Raw genomic sequence first — 13,032 nt, 5'->3', positions numbered from 1 at the left:
CTTCTTTAGGAGCAGATAAGAATGCTGAGGTAGATTCTAGAGCCAGGTAGGATTTTTATGGATTTGTAAAAATGACATTTGCTGGGGCACCCGGGTGGCTCAGTCGGTTAAGGGTGTGACTCTTGATTTCAACTGAGGTTTGTGAGTTCAAGCCCCGCGTCGGGTTTTGCGCTGACAGCCTCCTTGGGATATCTTTCCCGATTTCTGTGGGCACTCACTCTCAAAGTATAAAGGAATGAAATGAAATGAAACGGATAATGAAAGGAAAGGAAAGGGAATGAATGAACTGAAAATTATGTGTCTCCTAAGGGAACGCAGAGAACAAAAGCAGTTGTTGCGTGTTCTACACGGGACCAGACACTATATCCTATGGGCAACATCTGTTCCGTTATATAGTCATTGTATAGCTTTGCCAAGTAGCTGTGCTATTGTAGCCTACATTTTATTACTTTGTCAACTGTGGTTCAGGGAGGTTGATGACTCGACCATGATTCCATAGTTCACGGGTTGCTGAGGGGCTTTGCCCATCAGCCCGTGAAGCTTCCACATCCATTCCCTGGTTCCTCAGCAGCACTGAGATGAAGATACAGATCCTAGGGCAGATCAACTCAGAATGTCAAAGGTAATGATGTCGGAACACTAGTTTAGGGTTTGCTTAAGAACCCAGGTTAGTCCAAGCATTTGGCCTCATATATTTGACCACTAGTGCCAACAAAAGTCATTAGTGCAGTGGTAACTAGTCCCTTGTTTTTACCATCCGAGATTTTAGGGTGGATGTCAGCTATGGCCATGGTGTCAAGGCTTTTACATAAAAAGCAAGATGTCGTCAGGCAACTCCTTAGATGTAGTGATATCCCCTCTTCTTGAGACAAATGAGTTTTCTGTAAGGGAAGGATATCTAGTTGTAGACCATGTTACATTAATTAAACTCACTCTCTATTTCGAGGATATTGCTATTTGATTCTCTGTTGCCTAAGTTCCCAGGCTGGTTTCCCTTTGGGCTAGTATCCTTGTCTAGTTCTAGGAAGCTTTTCGGTTTTTTTGGAGTTGTTGTGTTTTTTTTCCAATGACTTTTTGTACTGTGTTTTTGCCTTTTGACTTTCTTCTCTTTTTTCCTTGGTATTTCTTCTTCTTTTTTTTTTTCCAATAATTTCCCCACTTCTTCCAGCAAAGGACTCTCCATTTTTCCAGAGGCCAAATCAAAAGCACTTAGAGTCTCCAGATGTAGGGATCCTCAGAGATTAATTCTTCAAAACACCCTCTGGTGTGTCAACCTATGTTTAACCTCCTTGCCCAATGGTTGTTTCCCTGGAGAATTTGAAACTCAAAAGAGATTGAAGTGACCTATTGGGATATGATAAGTGACAGAAATGCGACTTAAATTCTGGTTTTCTTTCTTTCTTTCTTTCTTTCTTTCTTTCTTTCTTTCTTTCCTTTCTTCCTTCTTTTTTTGTCTTGATCTTGCAGGCAACTGTTTTAATAATAGAAGCCTGGGGAGTGGGTCTAATGAATACAATGAAGGAGGGTAAGAATCGAATTAGCAGAGGAGACCAGGTTTCAAGGAGAACAACACTGAGTTGGTTAGGAATACGAGTTTGAGAAAAGATGTCAGAATATGGGGGGTTATGCCAAGTGAGATAAAGGTGAATGACAGGAATGAAGGACCCAGGATTAGGGGAGTTGTTTAGAAAGACATATTCAAATAGAGAGTTCAAGAGGGTCGTGACCAGGTTTCTGCTTTTGTGTGTGTTGGTTTCATTGAAGGTGCGAGCATACCTCAGATTTTCTGATGAGAGAGATTAAAAATCATTTGAGCTTCTGGGCAGAGTCTGTTTACAGCAGATAGAAATATGATATCCCCTACTTCCACCCCAACTGAGGGAGGATAGCTTAGATCCTCTCAAGGAATTGGGGGTGGGGGTGGAGATTCCGAACATCAGAGATGTATGGCCCAAGGCAAGCTGTCTCCTCACTCCACCTCTTTTCCTAAATCTGTGATGCCCTTCCCATGTACTTGTAGGGCTGGGCAGGGGTAGGTCTGACTTGTCAAATCACTAAGGGAGCTTCATCTGGATCGGTGATAACATGCCTATGTTGAGGTGACTGTGTGGATGAGTGAGACTCCCAATTCGCTTGTTCTCCAGGAGCAGGACATGGTTCCTACCCTCGGTCATTGGAGCCCATCCTTGTTGTAGGAGTGTATGGCTTCATAGGCTAAAGATTGAAAGGTTGGGGAATGCCACAGAACCGTGCCGAAGAGTGATGTAGGAGTGGGAGCTCATAGGGAAGAAAATATTCAGGCAGCGTATAGAGAAATAGAGGCACAACTACCGGGACCATTTTGATCACAATCTCCCTCCTTGGGTAGCTGAATGCCCCTGAAGGCTTGGAGTGTCTTGCTAGTTATTATGGACCTAAATAAGGCAAGACCAGTGTGGGAACAAAGTTGGCCTTGGGAACTTTGAGTCTGTCAATCTCTAGTTAGTACTACCACTCATAACATAGAAACCTAAACTTTGATACGTTTACTTAAACGGAGGTCTACGTGACACACAATGTAATATGTGATGCAACAACTCTGGAAGTTTCACCGTGATCGCCATAAGCATAGCTCCCATCTGTCAATGTATGAGGCTATTAGGATACCACTGACTAGATTCCCTATGCTGTACTTTTGAGCCTTGTGATTTATTCATTCTATAACTGGAACCCTGAACTTCCCTCTCCCCTTCCCCCATTTTGTCCATCCCCCCACCTCCCCTCCCTTCTGGCAAGAGTCAAATCTCTGCATTTATGGGTCTGTTTCTGCTTTTGCTCTGTTTGTTCATTTATTCCCCTTTTTACATTCTGCACAGAAGTGAAATCATATAGGATTTGTGTTTCTCTGTCTGACTTATTTCACTTACCCTCATGCCATCTAGGTACATCCATGATGTTGCAGATGGCAGGATCTCATTCTCATTTGGAGCTGCATAATATTTCATTGTGTGTGTGTGTATGTGTGTGTGTGTGTGTGTGTGTGTGTGGTCTCTTCATGTATTGGTGGACACTTGGGTTGCTTCCATATCTTGTCTATTGTAAATAATGCTATAATAAAGATAGGGGTGCGTATATCTTTTCAAATTAGTATTTCCATTTCCCTTGGGTAAATAAATACCCAGTAGTGGAATCACTGGATCCTATGGTATTTGTGTTTTTAATTTGTTGAGGCCCCTCCATACTGGCTTTCACTGCGGCGATACCAATTTACATCCCATGACCGGTGCACAAGGGTTGTTTTTTCTCCACACCCTGAGCCACCCTTGTTGTTTCCTGTGGGTGGAAACTGAGCCATTCTGACAGATGTGAGGTGAGACGTCATTGTGGTAACGTTTACACATTTAATTTTCAACCATTTCAGAGCATTCCCTGCCTGTCATATTTGGTTCTGGAAACTGAGACTGGGTCTTTCCTGGAGATTTCACAGGTTAGGAGAGGTCGAGGCCAAATAGAGAACAGAAAGCTTTTTTTAAAACAGGGTCCAAATTGTGAAAGACCTGTACTCTGGAAACCGTAAAACACTGATGAAGGAAATTGAAGGTGACGGAAAGAAAGAGAAAGACATCCGATGCTCACAGATGGGAAGAATACATACTTTTAAAGTGTCTACACTACCCAAAGCCATCGACAGTTGTCATGCAATCCCTGTCAACATACCAACAGCATTTGTCACAGAGCTAGACAAACAATCCTAAACATTGTATAGAACCACAAAAGACGTTGAATGGCCAAAGCAATATTGAAAACGAAGAAACCTGGAGGTATCGCAATCTCAGCTTTCAAGTTCTATTCCAAAGCTGTAGTATTCCAAACAGTATGGTGGGTACTGGCGTACAAAATAGCCTCATCGCTCAGTGGAATAGGACCGCAAACCCAGACATAAATCCACCACTGTATGGTCAGTTCATCTTCCACAAACAGGAAAGACTATCCAGTGGGGAAAAGGCAGTCTCTTCACCAAATGGTGTGGGGACAACTGGACAGGCCACATGCCAAAGAATGAACCTGGACCAATTTCTCTACCATACCCACAAATAAACTCAAAATGAATTAAAGACCTAAGTGTGAGACTTGAAACCATAAAAAAAAAAAAATCCTTGACGAGAACACAGGCCGTCATTTCTCAAACTTTGGCTGTAGCCACATTTTACTAGTTATGTCTCTTGAGCCAAGGGAAATAAAGCAAGAATAAAGTTTGGGGACTATATCAACCTACGAAGCTTTTGCACAGTGAAGGAAACAGTCAAACCTGAAAGGCAACCTCTGGAATGGGAGAACAAATTTGGAAATATTTGGCAAATCCAGTAAAGGGTTAGTATCCACAATGTCTAAAAACTTGACACATGTCAACATCACCCCCCTCCAAAAAAGCCCAGTTTACAAATGAGCAGTACACATAACCAGACCCTTTTCCAACGACAACATACAGATGGTCAACAGACACATGAAAAGATGCTCCCCCAAACTACAACGAGATACCACGTCACACCTGTCAGAATGGCTACACTCCAAGACACAAGAAGCTAGTGTTCGCGAGGATGTGGAGACAAAGGAAACCTCTTGCACCGTTGGTGGAAATGCAAATGGGTGCGGCCCCTGTGGAAAACAGTATGCAGGTTCCTCAAAAAATTAAAAACAGAACTCTCCTATGATCCAGTAATTGCACTACTGGATACTACCCAAGAGAATACAAAAACATGAATTCCACGGGACACACGCACTCCTGTGTTTATTGCGGCATTATTTCCAACAGCCAGCGCAAGCGTCCATTGACAGCTGAGTGAACGAAGAAGAAGCCCTATATGAATGTATGTGTGTGTGTATATGTATATCCACACACACACACACACACACACACACACACACACGCACACACACATGCACACACACACACTGTAATATTACCTAATCATAAAACAATGAAATCTTGCCATTTGCAATCACCTGGATGGAGCCTGAGGGTAGTATGGTAAGCAAAGTCAGGGAAAGACAAATACCATATGATTTTACTCATGTAGCACTTAAGAAACAACAAACGAGCAAAGGGAGGAAACAAAAGGGGAGACAAACCAAGAAATAGGCTCTTAACTGCAGAGAAGAAACGGATGGTTGTGGAGAGGAGGTGAGTGGTGGGAAAGGTGAAAGAGATGATGGGGATGAAGGAGTGCCCTTGTCATGATGAGCACGGGGTGAGTATGGAGTTGGTGAATCACTATATTGTACAACTTAAACTACTATAACTCTGGATGTTTCTATTACTGGAATTAAAATAAAACTTAATGACAAAACCAGAGGCCAACTTTTCATTATACCAAGAAACTTCGTGGAATAAACAGATAGGTGACCTTTCCCTTAACTTTTTTAAATTTTGTTTTTAAATGAATGAACATGTTTTTGTTGTATTTTTTTGCTCTAAAGGCTTTCTGACAAACCTGGTCCTGACGATTCATGGTCTACCTCATCTAGCGAAGACTTAGATTTTGGTACCAAGGTAAAGTACCCTCCCGTGAAACTCACTTTCCTGCTCTGAATTGAGTTTTCTCCCTTATTCACTCTGAAAATTTAAGAGGAGCCTGTGTATCATCATTTTATGTGTGTCATGGAAAGTTAGCAAGGACAAACCACTCTACAGATACATGACGCGTTGAATGTTTTGTTTTGTTGTGTTGTACTTTGGTAAATCCTACAGGTGGAGGCTGATAAATGAATGGGCTGGAAAATATATAATGACCGTCAAATTATATTGGGAAAAGCTTTCCCACAATGGAGGCAATATGACGTTTGCTTAAGGATAAGGATTCTTACTGTGATCATAACATGACTGATAATACTCATGCCTAAATGAAACCTGATTGGGTCCAAGTATCTATTGTAGGTTGCCCCCCGCCCCGGGCACGTTTTATTTTGGTGAGATACAGCATTTTCCTTTGGCTCTATCCTTTGTTCTCCATTTAGAATAAAATCATATTAGAAAATGTAGAAATTTAGATGTTTACATTATTTCTCAACATTTACCTTACAAAGGTGTTCCCCTGTAGTTTTGAAATAACTCCATGAAGGGTAAGTTAAAATTGTGCATCTCCCCGAAGAATACGTATTTTGCTGAAAAGAGTAGCTCTATGGGCAGAGGCTCTTCATAGCCAAGGTGTCAAATTTCTAATTTCAGAAATCTTGCCCATTCTAGCTTTGAACACTATCTCCTCCTAGTCCTTGTGTCAGATTCTAAAATTTAAAGTTTCAGACATCTGATATTTGTTTCAGTATTCATTTCAAAGCCCCTAAATCATGATAAGCTCCTGGAGGTTAGGGAACGCACTGGTTTGACTCCTGGAGCTCCTAAAATAAAGTCTTGCTTGGAAGAAGCAATGTCATGGTTTTTGAATGTGAACAAATGAGTAGGGAAATGGAATTCCGTAGAATGGAGTTTGGAAAGTAACCAAATACGCATGATATATCACAATTAAATATGTGAAGTTAAAAAGTCAGGCTTCAGTTTATATTCCGTTTTAGTGTTTAACATGTATACACGCAAATGAATTCTATTGAGGAAATCAGGAGTTACATAAGAAAGAAGGTTACAGTCTATTTTTAGTATCCTCCCATTGTGAGCTTAGAATTGCAGAGAAAAAGTCCTCAGCCTTTGTTTGTTTAACCCCATCTGTGTCCCATTACCTACATCCTTTGAAGGTTCCCATTTCTTCCTAGAATTCTCATTCCCAATTCTTTCTCCATAGTGAATGTTGACGTGTTAGGAACCTCTCTTTGTCTGTTCTTTTGTTAGTCTAGTAATAATTTCTAGCTTTTCGGAAGCGAAAGATGCCAGGAATTGAACAATGTATTTATAGTGAAAAAAATTAAATTCTTTATTACAGTATTTATAACCAGATAACTGTAGAGTGATAAGAGTCAGTATTATTAGGGATATACTGTGAGTCAAAGCCTCTCTTTTACATAAATATTATATAGACAGATACATAGGTAGATGGATATGGATATAGATAGATAGATAGATAGATAGATAGATAGATATAGATAGATAGTTATAGGTAGAGATATATATAATATACACATATATACACATATATATTTACACATATATAAATACACACTTATATGTATACATATTTATGTTCACCTAAACGTACACACACACACACACACACATATATATATATATATATATATATATATATATATATCACACATATATAAAGACATATATTTTTAAAAGGTTTAAAAGGGACTATTTTTCATAGTATATTCCCAATCCTACTTATGTACCTGTTGAAAAATGTATGTTGTTTCCACTTGCCTTCTTTGGCTCACATTTTTCCTTTTCTTTTTTGTCTTAAGCTCATGCCTGATTGATTGGTCATTTGTTTTTGTTTTTGTTTTTGTTTCCTTTTTCCCTCTTCTCACCCCGTGCTTTTTACGGTATTTTCAAAATTTTTTCAAAGTTTATTTATTTTTGAGACAGAGAGAGACACAGAGTGCAAGCGGGGTAGGGGCAGAGACAGAGAGAGACACAGAATCCAAAGCAGGCTGCAGGCTCCGAGCTGTCAACACAGAGCTCAAAGTGGGGCTGATAACCACAAACCGTGAGATCATGACTCATGAGCTGAAGGTGGATGCTGAACTCACTGTGCCACATATGTGTTCCCCGCACCAGGCTCGTTTTTAATGGTTTACCCCTACCCTAATTTGTCCTTGCAGAAACGATTTCTTTAGTGTCTGTTCTTTTAGTACATCACTTTCTGTCAACTCCATTGTCAACATATTGGTTATGGAATTCTACTGTCTGTGTGTGGTTTCCATCCAGGACTCGTTGCCCCACAAGGTTTATTATTCTTGTTTTTCTCTTTCTTGGAAGGGGCTGAGCTAAATGTTTTTGAAATGTTTGCATTTCTCTTGGAAAGGGAGGGAGAGAGAGAAAGAATGAGCAAGTGCTCGTTGTTGTGATCTGACAGTATGCAAGGTATGATCTCAGTCCTTTTATATTTGTGGAGGGCTGTTTTGTGACCCAGGATGTCACTTGGAGACATTGGAGAATGTTCTATGTGCACTTAAGAAGAATGTGCGTTCTACTGCTGTTGGGTGAAAAGATCTTAATATATCGGTGTTGATACCCATGTATATAAATGTATATATATGAGGCCAATACATATCTATGTATATCTGAATACATCTGGTCCAGTGACACATTGGATCAGTGTTTCCTTACTGATTTTCTGCCTTGACGATCCACCTTTTGCCATGAGTGGAGTCTTAAAGTCGTCTACAATCATGGTATTTGTATGTATACATTTAATCATGTTTGTGAGTAATCGATTCATACGTGTGGGCGTTTCACTTTGGGGCCATCAACATTTGCAGTTGTTAGCTCCTCTTGATGGATAGACCCCTTAATTACGACCCAATGCCCTTCTGAATCTGTTACTACAGTCTCTGGTTTAAAATCTAGTCTGTCTGGTGGAAGTGTGGCGACTCCAGCTTTCTTTTGACTTCTAGTAGCATGATAGGTGGTTCCGCATACCATCACTTTGAACCTGGAGGTGTCCTGGGGTCTAAAATCAGTTTCTTGTTGACAACATATAGATGGATCTTGTTGTTTGGTTTTGTTTTGTGTTTTACCCATTCTGATTCCCTGTGTCTTTTGACTGGGGCATTGAGTCCATTCACATTCAGAGTGATTAGTTAAAGATATGGATTTAGTGTCCTTGTGTTATCTGAAGGTTTCATGCTTTTGGTGAGGCCTCTGGTCCTTTGTAGTCTCTGCTGCTTTCCACTCACAGAGTCGCCCGTTAGGATCTCCCGCAGGGCTGGTTTAGTGGTCATGAACTCCATGAGGTGTTGTTTGTCTGGGAAAGCCTTTCTCTCTCTTTCTATTCTAAATGTCAGCCTTGCCTGGGAAGGGATTCTTCGCCGCAGATGTTCCCATTCAGCACATTGACCGTTTCCTACCCCTCCCTCCTGCCCTGCCAAGTTTCTTTGGACAGGCCTGCTGCTAGCCTTACGTGTCTTCCCTTGTCGATTAAGACCCGTTTGTCCCTAACTGCTTTCAGAATCCTCTCCTTATCTTTGTAGTTTTCCAGTTTCGCTATGGCATGTCGTGGTGTTGACCTGGGTTTGTTGATTTGGAAAGGAATTCTCTGTGCCGCCAGGACTTGGATGCCCGTTTCCTTCCCCAGATGAGGGAAGCTCTCAGCTATAAGTTGTTCCAAAAAAACCTTCTGCCCCTTTCTCTCACTCTTCTTCTTCTGGGACTCCTAGGATGTGGCTCATATTTCATCTCACTGAATCACGTAGGTCTCTAGTACCTGCCTCGTGATCTAGTCATTTCCTTCCTTTCCTTTCCCTGCTTCATCTTTGTCCACAATTGTATCTTCTGTTTCACCGATTCTGTCTGCTGCTTCTCCCGTCCTTGCTGTCACTGCATCTAGTTTACTTTGTATCTCCTTTACACCATTTCATGTTCAGCGTTCATCGTGACGATTCCTTAGGTCCTTGATCTCTGAAGCAGTAGATTGTCTGCTGTCTTCTATGCGTGGTTTCAAGCGCAACTATGCGTCTTATGAGTGTCATTCCAAAACTGTGCTCACATATATGGTTTCTGTCTCTTTTGCGCCCTTCTCTGGCTGTCCTTTCTTCCCGGAATTTTTTTTGAGGGGAATTCTCCGATTTCGTCGTTTTGGCTAGATTCCTGCCCTTTATGTGTGTTAATCGCTTGTTCTGTGTCCCACACCTGCGAGTACTACTGTAATAAAAAGAGCCCCTACACTGTCCAGGGCCTGGCAGTTGAACAAATTTTTTTTGAGTGTGTTGTGTGCACTCTTTGGGTGCGTCTTTGGCTGCTGTCCTCGCTACTTGGAGTGGCGGTTTGGGCCTTCCACCAGGTGTGCTTTGATTTGTTTGTTGAAGTAATCCTGGAAAAAAGGGGAAGAAGGTGGGGAAGAATCCTTAGCCCAAACAAAAAGAGAAATGACTGGAGTTGAAAAAAAGACCAGGAAGTGACTCAAAGGAGCTATAGGGCTTAATCCAGAAAGAGAGGGAGGAAAATGAAGAAGGAGATCTAGAAAAGTATAGAGAAAATGTACAATCAAACAAACAAAGAACCAGAACAGAGGAACAAAGGAAAAAAATATATAGGTATATCTCTATACATCTATGTATAGATATATAGGTATATATTAAGATATATAGATAAATGTAGATATATAATTAGCTTGGACCCACATCAACTCGACACTACTAGGCTGTTTCCAAAGGGAGAAGGGGAAAGAGGAGAGTAGAAAGAGAAAAAAGGGAAAAGAGAAGAAAGGGAAAGCAAAGGAAAGAAAAGATGGGCGCCTGGGTGGCTCAGTAGGTGAAGCGTCTGACTCTTGAATTTGGCTCACGTCATGTTGTCACTGTGGGTGGGTTCGAAACCCCCAACAGGTTCTGCAGTGAGAGCATGGATCCTGCTCGGATTCTCTCTCTCTCCCTCTCTCTGCATCTCTTCTGCTTGATCACTCACTCTCTCTCTCTCAAAATAAAGAAATAAACATTAAAAAAGAAAAGGAAAGACAAAAGAATAATAACTCAAATGAAAACAAACAAACAAACAAACAAACAAACAAACAAACTAAGATAGAAAACCGGAGGAGAGTTGTCTATTGGTGCCTGGGACCGGTGGCTGTGCTGGTCTAGAGCAGGGGCTGTCTGGTCCCATCAGTGTCAGTCTCACTCCTATAGGAAGCAGTTACGAGGCACAGAGTGTCAGGGTTTGGTGTAATGGGCCTGCCTTCACTGAGGCTCACTGTCCATTCCCTGAAGCCCCACGATGTTGGTCATGGGGAGAGACATGGCGACACCCCATCTATCCTGCCCACACGAGGTGTCTCAAAACTCACTGTTTAGGCTATCCTCACGGAATAGCCTGGGGAGCTGGCTTGCCTTGCTGCACAGTCCCCTGTGCCACCCGAGCACTGAGCTGGGATTCAAAACCCTGTAGGATCCCGCTTTGCTCGGACCTGGTAGTGGAGTTGCGCCACTCTGCCCACTGGACAGAGGGCCTCTGGCTCGTGCCTGCATGGTCTTTTTCCCTTGGGCAGGGCAATACCTCCCCTTTTCCACCATACTCAAGGTGTTCTCTCCCAGTGTAGCCCTGAGATTGCTACCAAGCCTAGGGGCGGCTCCCTCCCCACCAGGCATGGGAGGTGGTAGCTCTGGTCGAGAGAAAGTGTGGCCGCCTTGAAAATTCTGTTTTTTACCCTCTAAGGCTGTTTTCCAAAGTAGAAACTGGCTCTCTGGACCTCTCCTTGGTCTGTGGTCCGGACAGGCTTTCTCATATCCAAATGCACTTCCCACAGCCTCTCTCTGTCTCTGCCTTCCTTTCGTTTCTCCACCAAAGGCCTTCCCCCACTCCATGCCTGTGCTGCCCATTTTATTTCTCCCAATTCTCATACACACCCTTCTGTCCCGCCAAGCTGTCACTCTGCACCTGTGGAGATTTTTCTGTCCCTCTGCAGCCTGTATTCCTGGTATTCCAAGTGTTGTGACCTCAATACTGCTGTGTTTGAGGGACAAGGGGAATTCTGATCCCCTCCCCTGCCATCTTAACTCCCCCCTCCACCTTTTGCTTTGCTTTTCGCAATTTCAAAGTTGGCTGCCTAATCGACTAAGTCACCCAGGCCCCCCAAAGAATACTTGTTTTCGATGGGAAGATGTTCGAAGGCCAATAAAATGGCCCTTGTGTCCAGAAAAGAATGGAAAGTTAGAATGGGTTTCTGATGTTCTCATTTGGGGCTATAATAAGTTCCCGTAAGCTCTTAGCGATGACATCATAAAGGTATACATTTGACCCTTGAACAAGATGCGTTTGGAATGTGGGAGTCCACATACATACAGATTTTTTTCAATAAATACAGTACCATCCTGTAAACATATTTTCTCTTCCTTATGATTTTCTTTTTCATCTTGTTTTTTTTTTTAATTATTCATTTTGGGAGAGTGAGAGAGGACAGAGCACGTGAGTAGGGAAGTGGGGACAGAGAGAGAATTTTCATCAGGCTCCACACTGTCAGCGTTCAACTCAGGAAGTATAGATCATGACTTGAGCCAAAGTCAAGAGCCTGACCCTGAACCGACAGTGCCACCCAGCACCCCTTCCTTACGATTTTCTTAGTAACCTTTCCTTCAGTTTATAGTGTAAAAATACAGTATGTAATACATATAACAGGGAAAACATGCATTAATCGACTGTGTATATTGTTGGTAAGCTCAGCATTCCGTTATCCTAACCCTGACCTCCCACGCTCAGTTTACAGAGTCAATGGCCAAATTAGGCCGAAAAGGTAGATTAGACCTAGAGAGCATATACAAGCGATTCTGCTTTAACGTTCTGGTTTTCAATACATATATACTTTTTGATTTTTAAGTGTGATTGCTTTTAAAGTAGGAAATTCAGTAGGAATTTTTGTTTTTTTTGATTTGGTTTTGAGGTTTCAAAAGATATTTGTGGATTGTCGAGGGCATGGCCATCAGAGCCCGTAACCCTTGCTTTGTTCAAGGGCCAACGGTATAGTGATTGGGTACTTTTGAGATCTTCTCAGTGAGATTAGTGTAAATGTTTTGACCTTAATTAATTGGTCCTTGTATACTGAGTACGTACCAAGCAGTTAGCTGCTGAGTGTACAAGTGGAGGGTTTAGGTTGTTGTGGTCGGAGCAGAAAAGTAAGTCAACAGCAGTCTGTTAGAAGTCACAATAAAGGCTTCATCGATAGGAAATGGACAATGTTAGTTGAGAGAATATTGGGGGCGTTTGTAGTGAGGATGAGGATGAGAGTGGGAGTGGGAATTTTGGTAGCCAGAAAAGATCTGAGAGTGGCAAAAGGTGCCAAGTGAAAGATGAGAAGGCCCAGTCGTGTAGACCGTGGCGAGGGACATTCTGGACAGAGAGGACCACGGATCATCATTTTACTCCAACGCCTTAGAGTGACCAAGCTGTAGGAAGGC

At 42.1% G+C, this 13,032-nt stretch overlaps 1 protein-coding gene across 1 annotated transcript in view; it reads left to right on the top strand.

Moving 5' to 3' along the window:
- LOC131495907 (ankyrin repeat domain-containing protein 26-like) overlaps nt 1-13,032 on the top strand; it is a 395,531-nt gene that overhangs the window by 237,884 nt on the left and 144,615 nt on the right. The gene's annotated exons all lie outside the window — the stretch shown is intronic.

This window comes from Neofelis nebulosa, chromosome 15 (genome assembly GCF_028018385.1).
Source record: "Neofelis nebulosa isolate mNeoNeb1 chromosome 15, mNeoNeb1.pri, whole genome shotgun sequence".
Taxonomy (NCBI): Eukaryota; Metazoa; Chordata; class Mammalia; order Carnivora; family Felidae; genus Neofelis; species Neofelis nebulosa.
This window is presented reverse-complemented; position numbering and strand designations above follow the sequence as displayed.